We start from the raw sequence: 11,084 nt of genomic DNA, 5'->3' as shown, positions 1-11,084 counted from the left end.
TGAGTCCCCATATATATTCGCTATTTTCATTCAGTTTCGTCTAGTATTTAAAAAGATGTCAATAGTTGAAAGGTTGATATATGGATCTATAATTAGTGTAGATGCATATATTCATTTTTGTGTGAGTTATTATTCATATTTGATAAAAAAAAAAAAAGAAAAAAAAAAGGGACAGTTGTACATTTACATCAATTTATACTTTCCAACGCATTCCATTCTTTTAAAGGTGTATTAGTCTCTTTTAGATTAAAAAGAAGAGATAGCAAGTGAGGGAGGCTACTATTAATGATTTTCTGATGTCGTTAAATTTTTGTTATCTCCTTTCAAAAGGTTGTTTCATAGAATATAATAGGTTTCATATACCCCAGTTACACATTATTAGTATGGTCTTTTAATGCTTTCAAGGTGTACTCGGGATTTAGAAAAGATTATTTGTTTACGAGTTTAGAGATGATGGCGGTTGTTGTTTGGGTAGAAGCAGTTTTTTTTGTGTTTTAAAGGGGTAATCAAAACATATATGTAGTACTCATTTTTCTCTAATTTTATCATGTTTCCTCTATCAAATAAGAGCGCACATGCTGAAATGTCTCGTCTGCTTTTATGACCAATTTTGTGTTGATAGTTCCTAAATGAAAAGCTTTACTCCAAGTATCACATAAACTTACATGATCCAGGAAAATAAAACCCATGTCAGATAAAGCAAACAGGAAATATATGTACAACACACAATCATTCCATGAAATGTATATAGTCCACCTATTGCTTATAGATTCTAAGAAACAAACTTAACCTTTAAGACTTTGACCAATGTACCATCAAAATTGGGTCAAGGCCAGGCAGGTATTTACACCTTACAATCAATCTATGTATCAAATACAGTTTAAATATTACTTATAGTATCTACAATAAACTCATCATAGATACAAGGACTAAATTTTGTCTATACGCCAGACGTGCGTTTCGTCTACAAAAGACTCATCAGTGACGCTCGAATCCAAAAAAGATAAAAAGGCCAAATAAAGTACGAAGTTGAAGAGCATTGAGGACCAAAAAGTTTTGCCAAATCCAGCTAAGGTAATCTATGCCTGAGGTAGAAAAGCCTTAGTATGTCAGCACAAAAAAGGATGCCTACTGGACTGGTGATACCCTCGGGGAAATAAATCTCCACCAGCAGTGGCATCGATCCCGTGGTTGTATTTAAACTCATCATAGATACCAGGACTAAATTTCGTATATACGCCAGACGCGCGTTTCGTCTACAAAAGACTCATCAGTGACGCTCAAATTAAAAAAAAACTTAACCATGTAACTTAACATTGAAACTGACCCATGAAAATGATATCTGCAAGACAGACATATACAACTATAGTTGAAATAATTGTACATTCGCGCAAGATTGAAAAGACAGATGCGCAATAATAACAATTTGTTTAAACAAAAAAGTCGGATAAATTCTTAACATATTGTGAATTTTTTATAGGTCATAGCTGTTTATCTTGATCTATATCTTTCCAGGAAATGATTTATAACTGTATAAGACATGTAAAAATTATTTCAAATTATACCGGAAAATTGGACATATAGGTAACTCAAACTTACCTGTTGATTGATTTTTTTTTTCGTGTTAAAACAAGTTGAAGGACAGTCATTATCCGTTTGTTAATATCGATGACATGATACGTGTTTTCCTGTTACTGATAGTGACTTTCTGGCACAGAAATTAACCCTTAAGTTGCATATATGCTTAATTAATATCTAATCCCTCTACTTGTATTGTTTTTATTTCAGTAAATATACCAATCAGAGGATTTGTTTGAATGTGATATACACATCAAGACATATCATGATAATGTAAAATCATTTTTTTGTTTTGCATACTCATCGCAAAGAAGTAATTCTTAGTAATTATACCTTGTAACATTTTTTCATTTCTAGTCAAGTTTTGTATTAAAATATTGCATACATGTATAAACCGCATAGCAAAACAAAACTCCAAGAAAAATTCAAATCGGAAAGTTTTTTTTTTATCAAATGTCAAAATCAAAAGCTCAAACACATCAAACGATTGAAAATGAGCTGTCATATTCCTGACTTTGTACCTACATTTCCTTATGTAGAAAATGGTGGATTAATCTTGGTTTTATAGCTAGCTAAAACTTTCAATTGTATGACAGTCGTTAAAAATTCCATTATTTGTAACATATGTCGACTAAAAAAAGCTACTTTTAAATTATAACATAAAAATGTAAAGACCCAGCAACAAGAACAACACAGTGGATGATCACAGTTGGTATGCAAGGGTGGTTATATCCTGATCCATGTTTTGCCTTTGGAAAGCTTTATTGCTGAAAAAATATACAGAAAAAACTCAATCCCAAAGCAACAGTATTGACAACCCTCAAATCATCCTATAAATCTATTAATATAATTGAATATGTTATGGAAGTAAAATTAAGAAAACAAATTAAACTATATAATCAATGCATTTAGTGACGTTAAAGCTGATATAAACATAAAATAAAAACCGTATTTTACAAATTGCATGCTTCCGAAGCGCTACTTGTGTCACTTAAGTCTCACTTAACATGTGTTTTTATGTTAAATATATATCAGTCAGTTAAAAGACATGTTAACTCAGAATTATCGTTTTCATTGAAAGGTAAACTAATAAATGTCTTGTACAGAACGAGTGTGGCAAATGAACACAGTGATTGAAAATTATTACATATCTGAAATCTGAATTAACGCACCCAACTCAAATTTTGGCAGTAAACGGCGATTTACTATTGGTAGCTAGGAGGCTGATATACCTTCGCGATATATAGGAACTGAGGTACAAATGTAGGTCAGGGGGGCTGGTATTTGTCCCTTCGACACACAAATTCACCAACATGTTTCATCTATTAGGATCCGTAGTTTAATCTTTAATTTGCAACAGATCTTTATAGACCTCAGTAGCCAATAGTGAAAAGTAAAATATTCTTCATGCTACAAAATTAATTTAAATCTTTAAATTGTTTTGGTCTGAGTCTTTGTTGACGAAACCTATACAAAATTTTAAGCATGGTGTATAAGGTGAGTTAAACTTTGTTATTTGGTTTAATATTAAAAAAAATTAAAAAAAAGATTATTTGGTATGATTGCCAATGAAACAACTCTCCACAAGAGACCAAATGACACAGAAATTAACAACTTTAGATCACCATACGGCCTTCAACAATGAGCAAATGCTAAATATTGTGTTTTAACCAGGTTTTAAAAATAACTAATTCGTATGCTTAACAGGTTACCGAATTGCTCTAGCTAAATCCAAATGTTTACCGTATTAAAATTGACCAATGAGCATAAACCAGCTAATTCATTTTAGTCCGGCCGGTTGGTGCAGATATAGAGCAGAATTGCACACTTGGTGAGGAAAGCATGAAACTTTGCATAGTAGTTCTTGGTTATACACCCTTTGATTTCAGCTATTGACCCACTCTGAAAAATCCAATATGGCTGACATTTTCAAGATGGCGGAAAAACGGTATAAATATCAAGATTGTCCTTAAGGTATTCTCTATAATTTCGGAAATTAAAGAAATGATTCTTTAAAAATGGACATCATGTTCTTGAATTTGTTATCAGTTAATTTAAAAATATAAAAACAATAATTTGGTTATTTCTATAACATATACAGACTACTAGCAGTTAACTGACATGCCAGCTCCAGACCTCAATTAAACTGATTGAAAGATTATGTTTTCATCAGATGAATATCAGCACAATCCCCCCGTTAGGGGTTTAGTATCATACTTTCATCAAATATATGAGAAGAACATAACCCGTGTCATGCCAACAACTGTTTTTTACTTGGTTGTACAAAATGGTTTTGAGCTTTTCTTAATGGTACTAATATCGTTTAGAGATCGTCAAGGTTGCCTGATTATGGTTCATGCATTTCATTGCTTGTACTATAATGGTTGTTATATTATTGTTCAGTTTCATTTTTCGTTCCATTTTTTTGGTCTAAAGCTTTCATTGATTATACAATAATGGTTGTTATATTATTCTAAAGTTTTTCCATTGCTTTTCTCTTGGTGGTTTTGACCTTTCCTTGATTGTACTATTTATATGGTTAGTATATTATTGTTAAGTTCTTTCCACTGTTTTACCTTAACAATTTGCACATTTTCCTGTATCATTATTATGGATGAGAGTTTACCGTTGTTGTACTTATTTTGTTTAGACCTTTACGTTTTGAGCTTTCCATGGTTGGTCTGTTATGATCGTTAAGTGATATCCGTTGTTGTAGAGCCTTGTGTGCTTGTTCTTTTTATGGTTTATTGTTTTTATTTCCCGCGATCTAATGCCAACGTGGGCAAGCACAGTTTTCGCTGTGTATTATATCCATGGACCGTTAAAATACGCACGAAATTTTAATACGAAGTAATAAAAAATACAGGTTGTAAAAATTCTGAAAAAAAAGGATTGAACTAACTTTAGTACTGATTGAAATAGAATCGATGAATAATCAATTTGTTTACAAATTGAAATGTAATAATGTTCAGTGCTGTTCTTAGTCAATTTACTATGTCTTGTACTGAGTACTTTTTGGTACTCCCTTTTGAAACAATGAACTGTGCTTTCGTTTCGTCGGCGAAATCGTTTTTTTTTTCTGTAGCACTAGTGCTAAGTGAGGCAGCATATTTTTTTTAATTTCTAGGCTTGAAATTGGCTATTCGTAATATATGTTACAATATTCGATGGATTAGAGTTTTCAAACAGCAAATAAAGAAAACCGCGCATTATTGCGTTCAAATTAAAAACCAAGTTAAATAATCGGTAAAATCTTATGATACCAAAAATATTGTAATATTAAATATCATGACGAGTGATGGTTAAAAAAAAATTAAATCGTAATTTCTTATTTGTCCATGGAAAACAGTATTCCTTAATCTGTATCTCGGGTCTGGTGACTAGTCATTCTATGTACAAAATCCATGAAACCTCAATACAATACAAGTGCAACATAAAGTTATCGGAATTTCAATCAAAAGTTGTTGTTTTTTTTTTTAAATATGAAAAATAAAGGACCGTACGTATAACATATAACTGAAATATCGCAAGCATTATAGTAAAAGGAAACTGACAATATTATATCCCCACGAAATAGTAGCTTATCTTAAATTCCGGGAAAATAAGATACCGAACAATTGTAACTCTATTTTTAAAAATGTATCGCAAGCATTATAGTAAAAGGAAACTGACAATATTATATTCCCACGAAATGGTAGCTTATCTTAAATTCCGGGAAAATAAGATACCGAACAATTGTAACTCTATTTTTAAAAATGATAAACAAGATTTTATACGGAAACCGACAAAGTGTCATCAGAAATTTGATCACATAATCTACGAAAATAGGAAACTGGAAAATTTGTTAAATATAATGCAAATAAAGATTTCTAGCAATGTTAACTAGAAAAGACTCACCCAAGTAAACATCTTATGTCGACCAAATGGTACAACGAGAGGAAGGTTTACTTAGACGTCATGTTGATCTTTTCTGGTTAAAGATATTCAAATATATACACAGGGTAGGTCAACTTTTAATCAACTTAGTGTAAATATTTAGAATGTAAAAACATTATTATTTCTTTTTTTACTTTGTAAGTAATGATGAAAACTGTAATCTAAGATTGTTTTTTTTTTTTTGTTTGATTGGTATTCTTTAATGTTAATTAAATGGATTCATGAGTTTAAATTCATTATCGTTATTTGTTTTAATTAGTTTGCATTATTATCGTAATTGTAAAAAACTACTGAACTGAAAAGAAAATTGAAATAGGAAAGGCCCTTATCAAAACTTAGAGTGTCCCACAATGCTTCAATGTATAAAAAATAAATATTGCTTGAATGGGTGATCATTAACAGTGCTGACTTAATGTATTTTTTAAACGATCAGCGTTTATAGACAACCGTTGTTTCATACTGTTAATATAGAATATATACATTATGTATATTCCCTCCAAATACACACTGTTTATGTCAAAGTTTTTGCGTTTCGTACCCAAGGGTATCACAAGCTCAGTAGTCAGTACTTCGGGTCTGACATGAATATCAACTATATTGGCATTTGAATTAATTTTCTGTTGACAAAACTGTATTTTTTTTTGAAAAAACTAAGAATGTTCTTATTCCAGGAATAAATTACCTTACCTATATTTGGCAGAACATTTTTGAATTTTGGGTCCTCAATTCTCTTCAACTTTGTACTTGATTTGCTTTATAACTATTTTGATATGAGCGTAACTGATGAGTCTTATGTAGACGAAACGCGCGTCTGGCGTATTAAATTATAATCTTGGTACCTTTGATTACTTTACACCACTGGGTCGATGCCACTGCTGGTGTACGTTTCGTCCCCCAGGGTATCACCAGCCCAGTAGCCAGCACTTCGGTGCTTATATGAATATCAATTATATGGTCGTTTTAATAAATTTTCTGTTGACAAAATTTTAAATTTTTCAAAACACTAAGGATTTTCTTATCCCAGGAATACGACAAAATTATTTTATATTTCTTCCTGTGTGACGTTTACATTCTGAAGTCAAACACGCGAAGTAAGCAATGAATATGGTTGTTAAATTTGATAAATGCTTTTTGTGCTTCATTGTTAAATATTTGTATGTTTTTGTTCTAATTGAGATTGTGACACAGTGATGACTGCTGGACCCCTATTTTGAAATTTTCATCCGTTATGTCTGTTTTGTTCACGCATCGTTGTAAATATAATAGAATTTCATGCGATTGTCATACAAAAGAGGGACGAAAGATACCAGAGGGACAGTCAAACTCATAAATCGAAAATAAACTGACAACGCCATAGCTAAAAAGTGTGAGTTTTAGCACTATAAAACCAGGTTCAATCCACCATTTTCTATATTTGAAAATGCCTGTATAGAGTCAGGAATATGACAGTTGTTGTATATTCGTTTGATGTGTTTTGTCATTTGATTTTGACATTTGATTAGGGACTTTCTGTTTTGAATTTTGAGCGGAGTTCAGTATTTTTGTGATTTTACTTTCTGCCATGGTTAAAAAAGAAAAGAACACATAATAATAATACACAAGACACAACATAGAAAATTAAGACTAAGCAACACGAATCCCTCCAAAAACTGTGGTGATCTCAGGTGCTCTGGAAGGGTAGGCAGATCTTGCTCCACATGTTGCACCCGTCGTGTTGCTTATGTTATTGCAAACTCGGTAAATAGTCTAATTCGGCAGATCACATTCGTGAAAAGGAAACGGGATTGTAGTAACGACACACCTAGAGTAGGGATGGTTTGTCAATCAATATAGATAGTCGTTAGTTACTGGAAATCAAGACTATATGCAAATATTTAAATAATGATTTTACACATGTAATTTGATAAATTGAAGATGAATATAACAAATTGTGATTCTTAATTTAATAATTATTAGTGAACTGTATTTATGTATATAATTGTTTGATTGTTTTTTTTTTATTTTTTTTTGTTGTTGTTGTTGGGTTTGTTTTTTTTTTTTTTTTTTTGTGGGAGGGAGTCTTTTTTTTATTCTGCTCACCTTTGAGACTGCGTTGAATATTCAAAATATTCTTCATTACATATCACTATAATAGATATGTATAAGACGTCAATTCTGCATTTATCAGGGACGTTGAAGTACCCGTTATTTTTTTAACTGTGTTATGTAAAGGAGAACGGTGTATACAATCACGGTGGCTTTGCGTAAATACTGTATATGGCTGTCTGCATTTCAAACATGAGTTTGATTTAATACCAAATGTGAACATTGGCTCTATCAATAAGAGCAAACAAACTAAAATTGTAAACACATCATAACCTCCAAAAATAAAATGATAGGCAACCTGTGTTGTTCGAGAACTGAACTGTGTTTGGCGAAATACAATTACATAACCTGTCACACATAATTTTATCAGTTTTATAATGTCTAATGTGTTTTACCTTCAAACTGATGATGGACGTCAATTTTAACAGCCAGTTAAAGTGTTATGAGGCCGTCCTCTTCGTTCATACACTTAAAAACATCAACCAAGTTTTAAAATTCTAACGGCATAAGCGGATGACAAGAATACCACATTGTACTAGTTTAAAAAAAAATCATAGTCAAAAACTACCAGCTGTCTTAATAAAGTATTTGGGAATTTATGTAAAATAAGATATTTCATGTGTAAAAATATAATTCAATAGACAAACTTTTTATAATCTCTTTTTCACAGGGTATAAAGATTTAGTAATTTAATATATATACTATTTAACGACATATTATAGGTCTATATATTGCCGACAGCATTTCAATGGAGGGAGCACAAATACCACAGTTATGCCATATGTGTGAGGAAAATGTGGATATCAAGTTTAAATGCTTAGACTGTGCATTCTTGTTGTGTCCTAGGTGCCGAAAACTCCACGCCAAGGTCAAGACACAGTATGTTCATTGAATTGTCGATCTTAAAGACAAAAGGGCAATATCAAGTGGTACCAAAACCAATCGTGTTATTCCAAATCGTTGCGAGTTCCACGAGGACGAACATTACATTATGTATTGCAAAAGCTGTCAGAAACTCGTGTGTATTACTTGCATTGTAACCATGCATCAAAAACATGAGATGAGAGATATGAAACTAATAGATTCTGCTGAAAAAACAAAACTCAAACAGTATCGGGATAAAATTGACAAAATAATTCTTCCAAGTATTTCTAGAAAATTTGATAGATGCGATGATTTGATGGAATTTCATGCAAAGAAATGCGAAACAGCAAAATCAAAAATTCATGATTGGAATACTTACTTAAAGAATACTATTATAACATTTTTGGATGACCAAGCGGAGACATTTTGTGAGAAGATAGACAAAAATATGGACGAAATAAAGCAAAACATTCTACCTCAATTTTCCAAACTAGACGACATAAAGACAAATATAGCAGGCGTACGTTCTGAAATTGATCGTGTAACAAATTCCAAAGATTTTACTCAGATGATTTATATTGAAAATAGCGTTGAGTCGTTTCTTAAGGCTGTAAATGCACAAAATATGAAAAAACGGACACACTTTTTCAAATTTTCTCAGAGCGAACTAACATTTCCAAAACTCGGGGACCTGACATTTACGGCGGTGTTTGATTTACAATGTACTCAATCAATTGAAACCGGACTGTCGTGTATAGATAAAATGACGGCGTATACCAATGGTGAATTACTTGTTAGAAATTTGAAGTTGAAGAATCTTTGTTTATTGAAATCCGAAAATGACAAATTTATTGAATCGCAGAAGTGGAACTTCTATTTGAAAGACATATCCGTTTTGCAAACAGGTGAAATTATAGTGATTCTCTTTGATAAAACAGATTTGAGACTGGTGTCGACCAAAGAACTTATGTCTTGTAAAGCCATAGATGATTGTACAACGATATTTTTTGATACAGCCCCACAGATACCAACAGCATTACATACTACACGGGATAACAAAGTTATTATAAGTACAGTTGAAGCAGGACGAGACTGGCTTCCAATGGATGACCCGTGTAAAGTGGAGATTTTAGTTATCACAGCAAAAAGCGAGGTTATTTTTCGTTTTCTGTTCAATAAAGATTTGTTTTGTTTTCCTAATAAAATTACATCGCTTGGAACAGACATATGTATTGCAGATTCCATTTCTGACTATTCTGGAAGATTAGTTACGCTTAACAATAAGGGAAAGGTGAAATGGATTTATGGAGATAACGAAACAAATTCTGTTATTATTGCAGATATGGTAGCCACCCCTCTGAACAATATCGTATTATTGGATCCTTGCCAGAGTGTGTTACGCGTTCTTGATTCAAATGGAGCTTTTCTGAATACATGGGGATTGCGAGACATTAAAATAACTGATGCGTATGCTATGACTATATCAAATGATAATAAAATAATTATAGGATGCGGACATGAAAGAAGCAATTTACATATACTCGAGTTTATGGAATAGAACAACTCACTTCAAATTCAAATAAATGTTAAGAAATATTTCAACAGATTTCCTTTAAAAGACAAGTACGGATTGGAACGGAGTTTAATGCAAAATCTGTATACAAATTTAAAAATTACCACAACAGATCACGTGATCGAAAGCAATATAGAATATCAGTCCAAAACTAAGCTCTTGGCATTTTAACATTTGTTAAAAATATCTAGCAATACTGGTGATACATATGTATAGAAGCATACACTTCACTATCATATTTATTCCGCTAAAAATGCAAAACAAACACAACTAACAACAAATCTACCAAAAGCCATATTTTGAAACTATTAATCTTATATTGATACGTCATTTTGTCATTTCTATTTACTGCTTAGTATCGATCTGAGTAGTCTAGCCTTGTTTTAATGACTTTCCCAGTTATGTAATACAATCAGCGGGGATAGTTATTTTCTCAGAAAAAGTTACTTTGCTACGTTCTTTGCATGCTTGAACTTAGCCAGGAGCATGCAGTATACTATCTGTATCTTGCTGTTTGGGACATTGTATTTTTGGTAAAAGCTTCTAGTAATAATCACCCTGTTCGTTTTCAATAATGAATTATTTCACATCATAAAATGTCATCCCTTGGCCTTTGATATTTCTCTGTACTGTTAATATATTGCTCATTGTTCAAAGCCGTGAAGTGAAATGTAGTAGTTCTTGGTTTATTATTATGGTGGACCATTATCTTATACCAATTCTGTTATACTAATTTGAATAAGGTACATTTGAGACCAAAAGATCAAATGATTCCTTATGCTATCTCTTTTTGTCGTAGCAATGAATCAAAATGTTACCAGAAATACTGGAATTAATGACGTTATTAATAAAGCCACTTGAGGCGATTTGATGATTCGAAGTGTTAACTCGAAATGTTGTTATGTACTACAAATAACATAACGATAAGAAACGTGTGAGACGCCGCTCTTTGTAAAATGTAAAAAACAAAAATACAGATAAAAAGTCAAAACGAAAAGTCCATAATCAGACGGCAACTAAAAATTTCAAACACATGAAACGAATGGAT

At 31.9% G+C, this 11,084-nt stretch overlaps 1 long non-coding RNA gene across 1 annotated transcript; it reads left to right on the top strand.

Annotated features, from left to right (window-relative positions):
• The first annotated feature begins 5,381 nt into the window (after positions 1–5,381).
• Positions 5,382–10,062, top strand: LOC143084990 (uncharacterized). Its single transcript, XR_012981221.1, has 2 exons — positions 5,382–5,579; positions 8,322–10,062. It is a non-coding gene; the product is annotated as an uncharacterized LOC143084990 (long non-coding RNA).
• The last annotated feature ends 1,022 nt before the right edge of the window (positions 10,063–11,084 follow it).

Source organism: Mytilus galloprovincialis, chromosome 8 (assembly GCF_965363235.1).
Source record: "Mytilus galloprovincialis chromosome 8, xbMytGall1.hap1.1, whole genome shotgun sequence".
Lineage (NCBI taxonomy): Eukaryota > Metazoa > Mollusca > Bivalvia > Mytilida > Mytilidae > Mytilus > Mytilus galloprovincialis.
This window is presented reverse-complemented; position numbering and strand designations above follow the sequence as displayed.